Source organism: Acartia tonsa, chromosome 6, assembly GCF_053477335.1.
Source record: "Acartia tonsa isolate MP-2025a chromosome 6, ASM5347733v1, whole genome shotgun sequence".
Classification (NCBI taxonomy): Eukaryota; Metazoa; Arthropoda; class Copepoda; order Calanoida; family Acartiidae; genus Acartia; species Acartia tonsa.
In genome coordinates, this window is record NC_137265.1 from 21,994,887 (window position 1) to 22,006,361 (window position 11,475).

The 11,475-nt window shown below is 30.9% G+C and overlaps 1 long non-coding RNA gene across 1 annotated transcript; it reads left to right on the forward strand.

Annotated features, from left to right (window-relative positions):
• The first annotated feature begins 2,530 nt into the window (after positions 1–2,530).
• On the forward strand, positions 2,531–8,567 carry LOC145322106 (uncharacterized). The gene is made up of 5 exons (XR_013880506.1): positions 2,531–2,637; positions 4,318–4,365; positions 7,151–7,194; positions 7,989–8,045; positions 8,460–8,567. It is a non-coding gene; the product is annotated as an uncharacterized LOC145322106 (long non-coding RNA).
• Positions 8,568–11,475: the final 2,908 nt, after the last annotated feature.

Here is an 11,475-nt window from a genome sequence, read left to right on the forward strand (position 1 = left end):
TATACTATTTGCTGTACAAAGGATGTATTCTGAATTATAGAGAAGCACTGCCACAAAAAAAGAAAAAGACAACACATTTATTCTTAAAAATGCATATTATTCATATATTTATGTTAGTAAATTAGATATATATTTCACTTAAAATACATATGAGGGCTACAAGAATATTTTCAACATATTTAAAATAAAGTTGAACAATTCTTAGTGCCTCTATTCCATACTTTGTCCGTCTTTCTGTCGGTCATGCGTCAAAACACATTAACTTGATTTTTAAAAGTTTTGTGATTTTCTTTGAGTTTTTATATCTTCCTTTTCTTCAATTTAACACATGCTCCATAAAACATTCCATGTTTTTTATGTGTTATGCTACTTCTAGATGTTGTCATCCTTGTTTCCCAATTTGGGTTTCCTTAACACTGCGGGGTTATACCAACGGTGCCCTAACCCTCTACTTTATTTAACCTAACCTAAACTAATGTAAAACAGAATAAGACAGGGTTGTTTCTGTGGCAGGAATAAGGTATAGCCATCAAGCGAAAGAAATCTGAAATAATATTTGCTGGCAGATAAAAAGGTTGACTTTACTACAAAACGTTGCTACCCCTCCCCCCCCCCCCAAAAAAAAAAAAACGAAAAAATCCACTGATATTACAAAATATAATTTTAAATTAATTCTGTTGAGGGTTACAGATGGTTTGATGCATCTGAGGATGATCTTACTGTTCAATTAACTCTAACTTGAACTGTGTCATTAAAGTCTACTAAGTGCCACCCCCCCCCCCCCCAACTACAGCTGAACATCATGTATAAGATTCGTAATTCTTTCGAATTTAATTTGGTTGTTGTCTTAAAGTAAGCTATAGTCACAAATACAAATGTTATACTTTTATTTTACAACTTTGGTTTGAAATGGGAAACTTTGAAAGGATTGATTAAAGTGAGAAGAGTTCAGGGAGGGAGAGTTCAATTAAAATTTGAACTAATATAAACCTTTTCCTTCAATTAATGAAAAACTTACAAATTCGACCAATAGGATATGTCAGTGCGACCGTTAGACATGCTTAATCGACCTATATTTATTCCCAGCATTAATCCTGTAACGAATAGGAATGATTTTAAAATCCAATTAATTTTACAGTCAATACTAAAAATTCGCTACCGCCTTTTAAGACTAAAGACGTTAAAAATGGTTCCTTCTGCTACTATGTCACATGGGCGATATTAATAGAGTTATACGGGTAATCCATTGGCCCGAAACAGGCAACTCATTACAATGCACAGTCAGGACTTCCAGACAACGATTGTGCAATCAAAGAGTTGGTTGTCTGTTGGGTGTTACTTAACCTAGTACCCCGGGTGTTTGGAATGGACAGAAACAGAGATTTCGCCATCCTAGGTTGTTGGACCTGACGTTAAAGTGTCATGTACAACAGCCTCACCCATGCAAGGTAATTGATAGGTATTATCCGTTGTCCTATCCCTGTATTCGTGGGTGGAGCCACATATTTCTTGATGTGGCTAAAGCTTCACTTACAGGAGTCAATGGATAAAGTATATACATGGATATTATGACAGGGAGAAAATTGTCATTGATTGTTCAGTTCGTTCATTCAGTAGAAGGGGAAGGAATTGGGTAATGGAGGTGGATGGGAGGTATCATTATTTTAGCCTGCTTTAAGTTTCATTCTATTAGAGTACATAATAATCTGGTGTAAGATACAGGTAATAATAAGTCCGTTCATGAGTCACGAAGGCCAGGGATCTGAAGAGATAACACAGTATACGATAATCAATATATACATACAACCCGATCATGAAAAACAAAATGATTCCTTCTGTAATTTTAAATCATATGTTGAAAAGTATGGACAATGCCGGTTTTTAACCAATCAATCTTAATTCACTCACGTTTCTAACTAACGAATAAGATAACGAGGTTATAAAACTTTTGGGTACCGATTTAATTTACAGTCCTATGTCCCCTACCTCCCTGGATGAAGACTTTTTAACATAACATTACAAGTTTTTATAACTATGCAGTACAAACCTTACTAATTTACATTAAAGTTATTTTTTTTAACTTAAAAACTTTTTTATATTTTTGTATACACCTTCTGTTTGACAACTTTTTTGCATTAGCTAACATTATTCAAAGTTGCCAAAATTGCTCAAACAATTTTAAAATGTATTTAGGCTGCTAAATTTTAGTTATTTTAAAATCAATAATTCAGGTATATATAGGGATAAGATAATCACCGAAAAATTAATGTACATCCCAAATATTGATACACAAAATTGCCCCTTCTGTAGATTACAAAGAGTAGTTGAAACTTTTTGACACTCAACCTAATGAACCACCAGTTAAAATTCATTGAAAATCCCCATAGTTATCAAGCCAACGAATAAGAAAATCTTATTTTAGATATCCTCTCTTCCTGGGTTTGATTTGATTTATTTCTGACCAAAGATTTAAATTTACATATTTAGAAACAATTTTCTTTTTAAAATAAATCAACGGCAACCCTGTTATATAGCATAATTTTCCTGAGATTTTTAGTTGGCAGAGAATATGCTTCGTGGTTTGTTGTTGTGCTTGTTTGTATACCTGACCATGTTCCTGTCTGCTGGACAGGATTCAGGGATATGCCACTTAAAGAAAGACTAGTTTGTCTCGCAATAATATTGATGACGTCTTTGCTACAAAAGACCTGAATATAACAACAACAACAAAAACTACCTTTCGCAGTTTTATGCTTTAACGCTTTAAGGTTTTGCCTTTTAGGTCTTTTTTTTGGATCAAATCTCTTATTGGATTAGATCTTTTTTAAATTTTATGTTTAATTAGGTTTTTATGTTGGATTATGTCTAGCAACTCATTTTCAATATTAATCACAAAAATATTAGAAATGTTAACATAACTTTCATAAGATAATAAATATCTAGGAGAAAATTCAGTAAATTAGTAAGCTTTATCTGTTAGTTAAGATCTCGCTAACCACTGAACCGATTAGGGGTTCTATTTTATACAGCATGACCCTCGAAAAAGTATTTTTAAGCATCTGCAGCCCATATTTCTCAATGAATTATCAAAAAATGTATATGTCCTTGTTCTCTGTAGATTTCCACATAAGTAGATATAAAAATATTTTTTTTACATCAATTAACAGCTGAGATTTTTAGAGCCAAAGTTTTGAAAAAGTGGCTGAGGAAAAAGTAACTTTTCAAGAAAAATGTTTTTTTAAAGTGAAATGACGTGTTTTCCTCATAATTTCAATACTTTTTATAAAACTTATATAAAGATGTTTCCAAGAAATTTATTTCATGCTGAAAGCACTTTTTTCACTTGCTCTAAAAGGCATTTTTAGATTAGTGTAAATTGCAAAAACACCCTTACAGAAAGAAATCCTATAAAAAATAGTAGCAAATTGAAAGTTTACATAAACAGAAATCAAACACTTTTTATTTTATCAAAATAAGTTAAAAAACAAAAAAGTTACAGCTACAAACTTTTATTAAACATTTAACAATTTAAATGATTTTTATGTGTGTTTAAGTAATTTGTATGAGTGGGCGGGAATTTAAGCACTAATCTTTCCGGTCGTAAGCATTAATTGGGGAGGGGTTTATTTAAGGTCATATTAATAAAGAGGAGATATTATAAGATTTGAGGGTAAATGGTTATGAGAAAAATGCATATGATGAAATTTTGAAAAGTAATTTTTTATATGTAAAACTAACTTTTTTTATGCAATAAAAAATGTATCAATTGTAAACTTGCTCTTCTTTCTTATTTGTTTTTTAACTGGTTGATAAAAAGTAATATACTAATAAAAAACTAAGAAATAATTAGCAATATCCAGTTTCTCAAGCACTTTTTCCAAACTTTGGCTTTAAAAATCTCGGCTGTTAATTGATGTAAAAAAAATATTTTGATATCCTTTGATGTAGAAAATTATAGAGAACAAGTACATATGAATCTTTTAATATTTTATTGAGAAATATAGGCTGCAGATGCTTAAAAATACTTTTTCGAGGGTCATGCTGTATATAAGGAAAATATGATTGAAGAGAGCTAAATGCACAGCACAGCTAATAGTCTGAAGCTCAAGATTTCGGTAACTACTAAACCGATTTAGTTCTCATTTTGAGGAAATCTTTACACCCCCAAAAAGTTATAAACATTCTTAGGACCTATGCGAAGCTACTTGTAAAGGAAAACCTCAGAGGTTAACTAGATCCTTTGGTACAGACAGACAGAGATCCTGCAACTTTTAAAAAGGGATTATAATAGTGCCATATTCTTGACTAATCTGACAAAGGTGTACACGCATGTTTGTTTAATCAGGAAAGAACTGTCATACTAAGGTAAGTAATGGATATACAATATACGTGGATACTATGACAGGGAGAAAAATTGTGAATTTAGCGTGCTAACATGGAACCCATTTATTGGTCAGTTCGTTCATTCAGTAGAATTGGAGGGCATGGGGAAAGGGGCTGAAAGGTTTGATTGTTATCTTATACCACTACAACTTTTCCTATTAGAGAATCTGGTGTAAGATCCAAGTAATAATATATCCATAACTACAGTTCAGAAATAATAGCGAAACTTCTCTACAATGCGACTTTGTCGGTGAAATTGAAGGGCTATGCTAAAAAAATTATTAAAGAAACTAGTTATTTATCGTATGGCAGCTTTCCGCGGATATTAAAAAGAAAAAATGTAAGACAAAACCTATTTTTGTTAGCCCTGACTGGTCGAGTTATACTAAATTTGGTGGTATGATTCATTTACTGACTTCATTGTGATATCCCTTGATATACCAGGGTTTAGTTCAACAGTCCTTTTAGGTTTGATGTTAGTCATTTGAAAATTCCCATAGAGATTAAGTTTTTAATCTGCTATACATAGCACAGTGGTTTTATATTTAAAGCCAATCAATTTTATCTTTTAATTATCTTAAATTTTTTCGTAGTTTGGTGCATATTTTTTTATTACAACAGCCGCAAACATATTTATGAGCAGTACAAAGTTAGAAAAAGATATGATTCCCTCAAGATAAATATCCCTTTTGGATTAGACTAAGAAATGTTTAAGTTTTAGTTTAGAAAGTTAACTAAATTTGAAGTGCCCTGCTTGCTAAACTGGTGTCCTATCATTTTAACAAAGTATAACCGTTTTAAGAATATTGCCAAAATTAAACTTTAAACAGGGAGGGATGCAGCTTCTACCAATAACGAAATTAATTCGGAAAAAAATCACGTAACTTATACGTGTTTTTCAGCTGTCATTGGGGGGCAACACATCGTAAAATTTACGACCTCTCCATTTGCCCCCCAAATATTATTTTAGATTTATATCGCTTGTTGGTTATACCTTATTCCTGGGAGGGATGAATGATTAAATTGTAAATTACACTGGTACAAGAAGTTCTGTATTTCTTCTGATCACCAGATGTGGGAAGGAGGAAGGTTCCAATTTCAGTTTCAAATTGTTATTATAACAACAACTTTGGGGACTTATATTAAATTTTGTTTTATTGGTTCATTAAGTTGAGTGTACAATATTTTAATCACAACTTTTAATCTGAATGGCTATGTGTATCATCATTGGGGATTAGCCTGTCCCGGATTTGAAAAATTTTGTTAAAATTTTTGCCCCCAGCCATAATATAGTTGATTTATGCAAAATATTGACCCATGCAAAATATTTTTTCTGTAATGCAAAAACTGCGATGGTACAAGCACTGCACAGTTTTTAAAATTTGCAAAAAAGACCTGTTTTTAAAGCTCTTGTACCATCTCAATTTTAAAGATTTTTACAAAATTTCAATTCTAGTGTGTCTATATAAACCTGAAATTTACCAAAAAAAAATGGGGACAGTCTCAATTCTAACATATAATGGAAGAAGGTGTAGCAAGTAATTTCCAAAGTAAAAATTGCCAGGGGTTGGGCTGGAATCGATAGATACAGATATCCGGCTGATTCATAATTCTGGATATCAAGTATTTAGGGTTATATTGACACACTAGAATTGAAATTTTGTAAAAATCTTTAAAATTGAGATGGTACAAACTTTTTAAAATCTGCAAAAAGACCGTTTTTAAAGCTTTTGTTTCATCTCAATTTTAAAGATTATTATGAAATTTCAATTCTAGTGTGTCAATATAAACCTAAATACTTGATATCCAGAATTATAGATCAGCCGGATATCTGTATCCATCCAATCCGGCCTAACCCGATTATTTGTGTATGAAATCTGGCAATTTTTACTTTGAAAGATTACTTGCTACATCTTTGTCCTTCATATGTTAGAATTGAGACTGCCCCCATTTTTTTTGGTAAATTTCAGGTTTATTTTGACACACTAGAATTGAAATTTTTAAAAAATCTTTAAAATTGAGATGGTACAAGAGCTTTAAAAACAGGTCTTTTTGCAAATTTTAAAAATTTTGCAGTGCTTGTACCATCGCAATTTTTGCATTACAGAAAAAATATTTTGCATGGGTCATTATTTTGCATAAATCAACCATATTATGGCTGGGGGCAAAAATTTTAACAAAATTTTTCTAAAACGTGACAGGGTATTGGGGATGTACCTCAATTTATCGGCCTTTGTCTTATCCCTTTAGATCCGTGCAAAGTAATTATGCGGAAATCATGGTGCATTCAACTTTGAGAAATTCAACTATGGGGTTTAATCTTATTACAACAACGCCACACAAAGTTAATTTATTTCAAAAAGGAATATTTAAAATTAGCGGCTACGCCCCTAGAGGCCTCTACCGGCAAATTAAAAATGTCGTCTATGCCCATACAGGCCTCTAGTGGCACTTTAAATATCATATTTTTGTTAGTTCTTTTCTGGTGGCGATTTATCTTGGAATAGTAAAAAACCTTTCAAAGAACTTTGCTTTGTGATGTAACATTGTAAAGGAGAACCATTCTGGTTCAGCCGCTAGCGATATCCTTCGGTATAGACACAGATTCTGTATATATCTGACATTTAAATATTTCTTAAAGTTGCGTGCACAGTGATATGCAAGGGGGGAGATGCAATCATTCTCAATTTCTTATCTGGGTGACACCCACCTTTAAGACGCCCCTTGTATAATTTATAATTGAATAAAGTATAGAACTTTGTTTTAGGAATTTGGAACCCTGGAGACCACCACATGTTAATATTACTTCAGGTTTAACTTGTCATTTAGTTATCAACTTTATATTATTAGCATAATTTTACATTTTAAATAAGGACCATTAGCCGAAGCTTTATAAAGTGTCTAAAAAAACAACCATGAGAGGTGAAGTTGGAAAGAAAACCCTTAAAAAAAGAGATGGATAATTCCTCATGTTTATGACGTCACATGGCTGATTTTTTAGACACTTTGTAAAGCTTCCCATTAGCCGCATGCATCTTTATGTTTTTTTTTATGATTAGTATATACATGAAGTTTAAATATCTTCTCTTTTAAGTTTAAGTCTTTTTATTTATAAACCAAATGATATCTTTTTATAATTAAGCAATGAAACATATATCAAGAAGAAATAACATGCTTAAATAAACTGTGTAGATCACTCTATTCTATGAGATATAATACTAGCGGATACGCCCCTAGCATCTAGGAGCTCTTTATTATAAGGGGCAAAGAGGGCCTAGAAATTAGCTTAAAACCATCTTATTCCCTGTTCCCAAGTTTTAAATCGAAAATAAAGATAGCATAATACCATTAGCTTAAGACAAAGAACCTTGCAACTTTAAACAATATGATTAATTATCTTTTAAATATAAAGTCGCGGCTGTGTAACCTTTCCTCTTTGGATAATATTGAGGCCATTAGGTACATATTACAGCAATTACTGTGCAATTGTACAAGTACATTTTCGTAATATTAAATAAAGGTTTGGTGACTTTTACAAAAAAAAAATGTGTAATTATTTTACTAACTAAGTATATAATTATTAACTAAATAACAATGAATAATAGAGGCACCACAACCTCAACCCAGAGAAGAGATTGACACACAATCCCGTGAAGACCCAGGTCATATATTCTACAACGTGAAATTTGCTGTTAGAGAGAAAAAATTATTTAATTCATATCATAAAGAGACAATAGCATATTGAAATCAACAGATTTCTTTGGTTTAAGGAAAAAAATTGTCAGATTTTTTTTGATATTTTTTTGTCAGAATATACAATTTTTTTCAAGTAAGATCTTACAATATTCCTGTCAGATTAAATGAAAATATTTTTTGGGGAAAATTAAATTCTACAAAATTTAAAGTTCTAAAATTTTTTTCTCAAATCTGAGCGAAAAAGAATTCGGATTAGACTTTTGTAAGAAATTATTTCTTACTATTTTTCGTTAAATTTCGAATTTTAATTCTAGAAAAGAAAACACAACGTAAAATTAGTATAAATTCTACAGATTTGTATAACAAATATTTCATTGTAGAAAATGGTGGCTGGGTAGAAAATGAGAATTATGAGAATGATCTTCAACCAAATAATTATTATTAAAAATTGGCTAATTTATATGAAATAAAAAATGTTTAGATTATAACTATTTTTATTTTTCTGAATTTTTAAAAAATAATTATTTCCAAAAGTTTTTACTTTCATATTGATTATTTCTACATCATCCAAAAGCACATTAAAATTTCCAAAAATTAAACAAAATCGTATGTTAATAACCCTTTTAAGATTTTATTTAATTTTTGTAAATTTTTTTATTTGATTTTGGAGGATTTTTTACAAAAATAATTTTGCCTCACCAGCGAGTAGCCAGCCTAACTTTTTTTAAAGAATCCACCTCGTTTCGAAGCTTTCAAATTTAAACGAAATTTTTGGGCAATTAACTCTGATTCCGCAAAGCTTTCTACTAAGAAAATATACTGTTTACAGCTGACTTTTATTTATGTATGAAATGAAAAAAAACATGCATTCGTAACAAGATGTGTACAAAATTTCAACCAATGAAATTAAATGTATGTACCGATGCGATTCTCCTATTGGCTCAATCAGACATTCCCTCTCTTTCTTAGTACCTTTATTATTTCTACATCTTAAAAGACTAAGGTTTACACCCCTCTGGCTATAATAAAGCATCTCTCTAGCATCTCTAAAGCTTTTGGTTTCACTATATAAAAGAGGCACCAGCAATCCAATCAAGGACTCAGACTATTGATCCAAATTATACTTTTTAAAAGTTTGCTAATTTATATGAAATAATGTTTTTTATATTATTTTTCTTTTTATTTTATTGTGATTTTTTAAATAAAAATTTCTTAAATGTTTTACATTCATCTTATTTCTGTATCGGTCTTTAAGTCCGCTGCGAGTTTCACTTTATTAGATAACATGAAAATCTGGTGTAACATCCAAGTAATAATTAGTCCAATCCTATAATGCATCAAGTACTTCTCATTGATCAAGGGATTTGACAACAATAAATAATAAACTTCCAAAAATTCTAATTTTTAAAAATCTGCTTTTGTTAAAGTATATTTTTTGAGGAAGAAAGGAAGTAAATTGTTTGATACAAGAACCAATGCACTTCCCTTCCTAAGTACTTTCAGAGTTTAAATTTAAAAGTTTTCACTCTTGTCGATAATTGTAGGTTTAAACTTGACAAAACATTTGTTTTAAAGGAAATTTCAAGTATTTTGTATTTTGTACTTATCTTTTTTTTCTTTTAGCTAAATTTTAGAATTTTAAAATTCTAGTTTTCTTTCTTTGTAAAGAGTGTTCAAAAAACCAATCCCTTCACTTTTTTCAATGTAAACCATTCAGTTTTGATCAAAAACTAATAGATATGACTCACTTCATTCTCAATAAATGACAATGAGAACAAAATATTAACCTTTGAATCTACTCACCTCTCCAAAGCACTCGAGACCTAGCCCTAGTGGAGAATTTCGTCTACCAGTGGATTAAAATAGAACAAATTGTATTAAGTACTTGAAATCATGTAGATAGTCCCAATAATGTTTAGAGTTTTTGATGAGGCATGTAGAGACCTTTCTATAGACACCTTATCCAGTTTTCTAACTCAATCCTTGCCAACTTGGCTTAAAAAGACACCCCCACCCAACATTGAGATATGACGGCTCTGTCTTTTTTAAAACGAACTTACCATAATGTGTACTTTAAATCGTGTAAATAGACCCCATAATGTTTATAGCTTTGATGGGGCATGTGAAGACCTTTCTATAGACACTTTATTCAGGTTTCTAACTCAGTCCTAGCCAATTTGACAAACAAAAAAAACAGAAAGACCTGTCAATCATCAAGAACTAGACAGAACTGTTTGACATGTTTGATGTGTATGTCTTTTTATGCCAAATTTACCTATCAAGAAAATAGCTTAAAACCACCACAAGACCAGTAGATATATTCCCTGTCCAATCGGTTCAGTGAATACCAAGATCTTAAGCTTCAGACGGACGGAGGGACAGACAGACATCAAGCTACTTTGCATTATAGATAATCATTGCTTTTTTTACAAAGCTACTGTATAATTCAAAACGTATTTTAAATTACCGAAGTCACTATATAATTCACTCTGTCTGTCCAAATTATCATGATGATCTTTCTCTTTTTTTTCTCTCTCTTTTTTTCCATCTTGGTATATATCTATTGGTGTGTTAGAGGTATCTTTCTATCCATCTTGGTATGTATCTATTGTTGTATCAGAGGTATCTTTCTATCCATCTTGGTATGTATCTATTGTTGTAGCAGAAATATTTTCATATCTATCTTTTGTTGTATCAGAGATATCGTTCTATCCATCTTGGTATCTTTCTATTGTTGTATCAAAGGTATCTTTCTATCCATCTTGGTATCTGTCTATTGTTGTATCAGAAGTATCTTTCTATCCATCTTTGTATCTATTTATTGTTGTATCAGAGGTATCTTTTGTATCAAAGATATAGTTCTATCCATCTTTGTATCTATCTATTGTTGTATCAGAGGTATCTTTCTATCCATCTTAGTATCTATCTATTGTTGTGTCAGAGATATCTTTCTATCCATCTTTTTATCTATCTATTGTTGTATCAGAGGTATCTTTCTATCCATCTTGGTATCTATCAATTGTTGTATCATAGATATCTTTCTACCCATCTTGGAATCTATCTATTGTTGTATCAGAGATATCTTTCCATCCATGTTGGTATCTATCTATTGTTGTATCAGAGATATCTTTCTATCCATCTTGGTATCTATATATTGTTGTATCAGAAGTATCTTTCTATCCATCTTAATATCTATCTATTATTGTATCAGAGGTATCTTTCTATCCATCTTGGTATCTATCTATTGTTGTATCAGAGGTTGACATGAAATATTGGATTATGTAGGTCTAGGGTTTGTATGGAAATTTTAAATTGTGTTAAAATTTCTGTAAAAAAAATAAGTTAAACTTTATTCAACGAACTATCTATAAAAAGAAACTGTCTATTGGTGGGTCT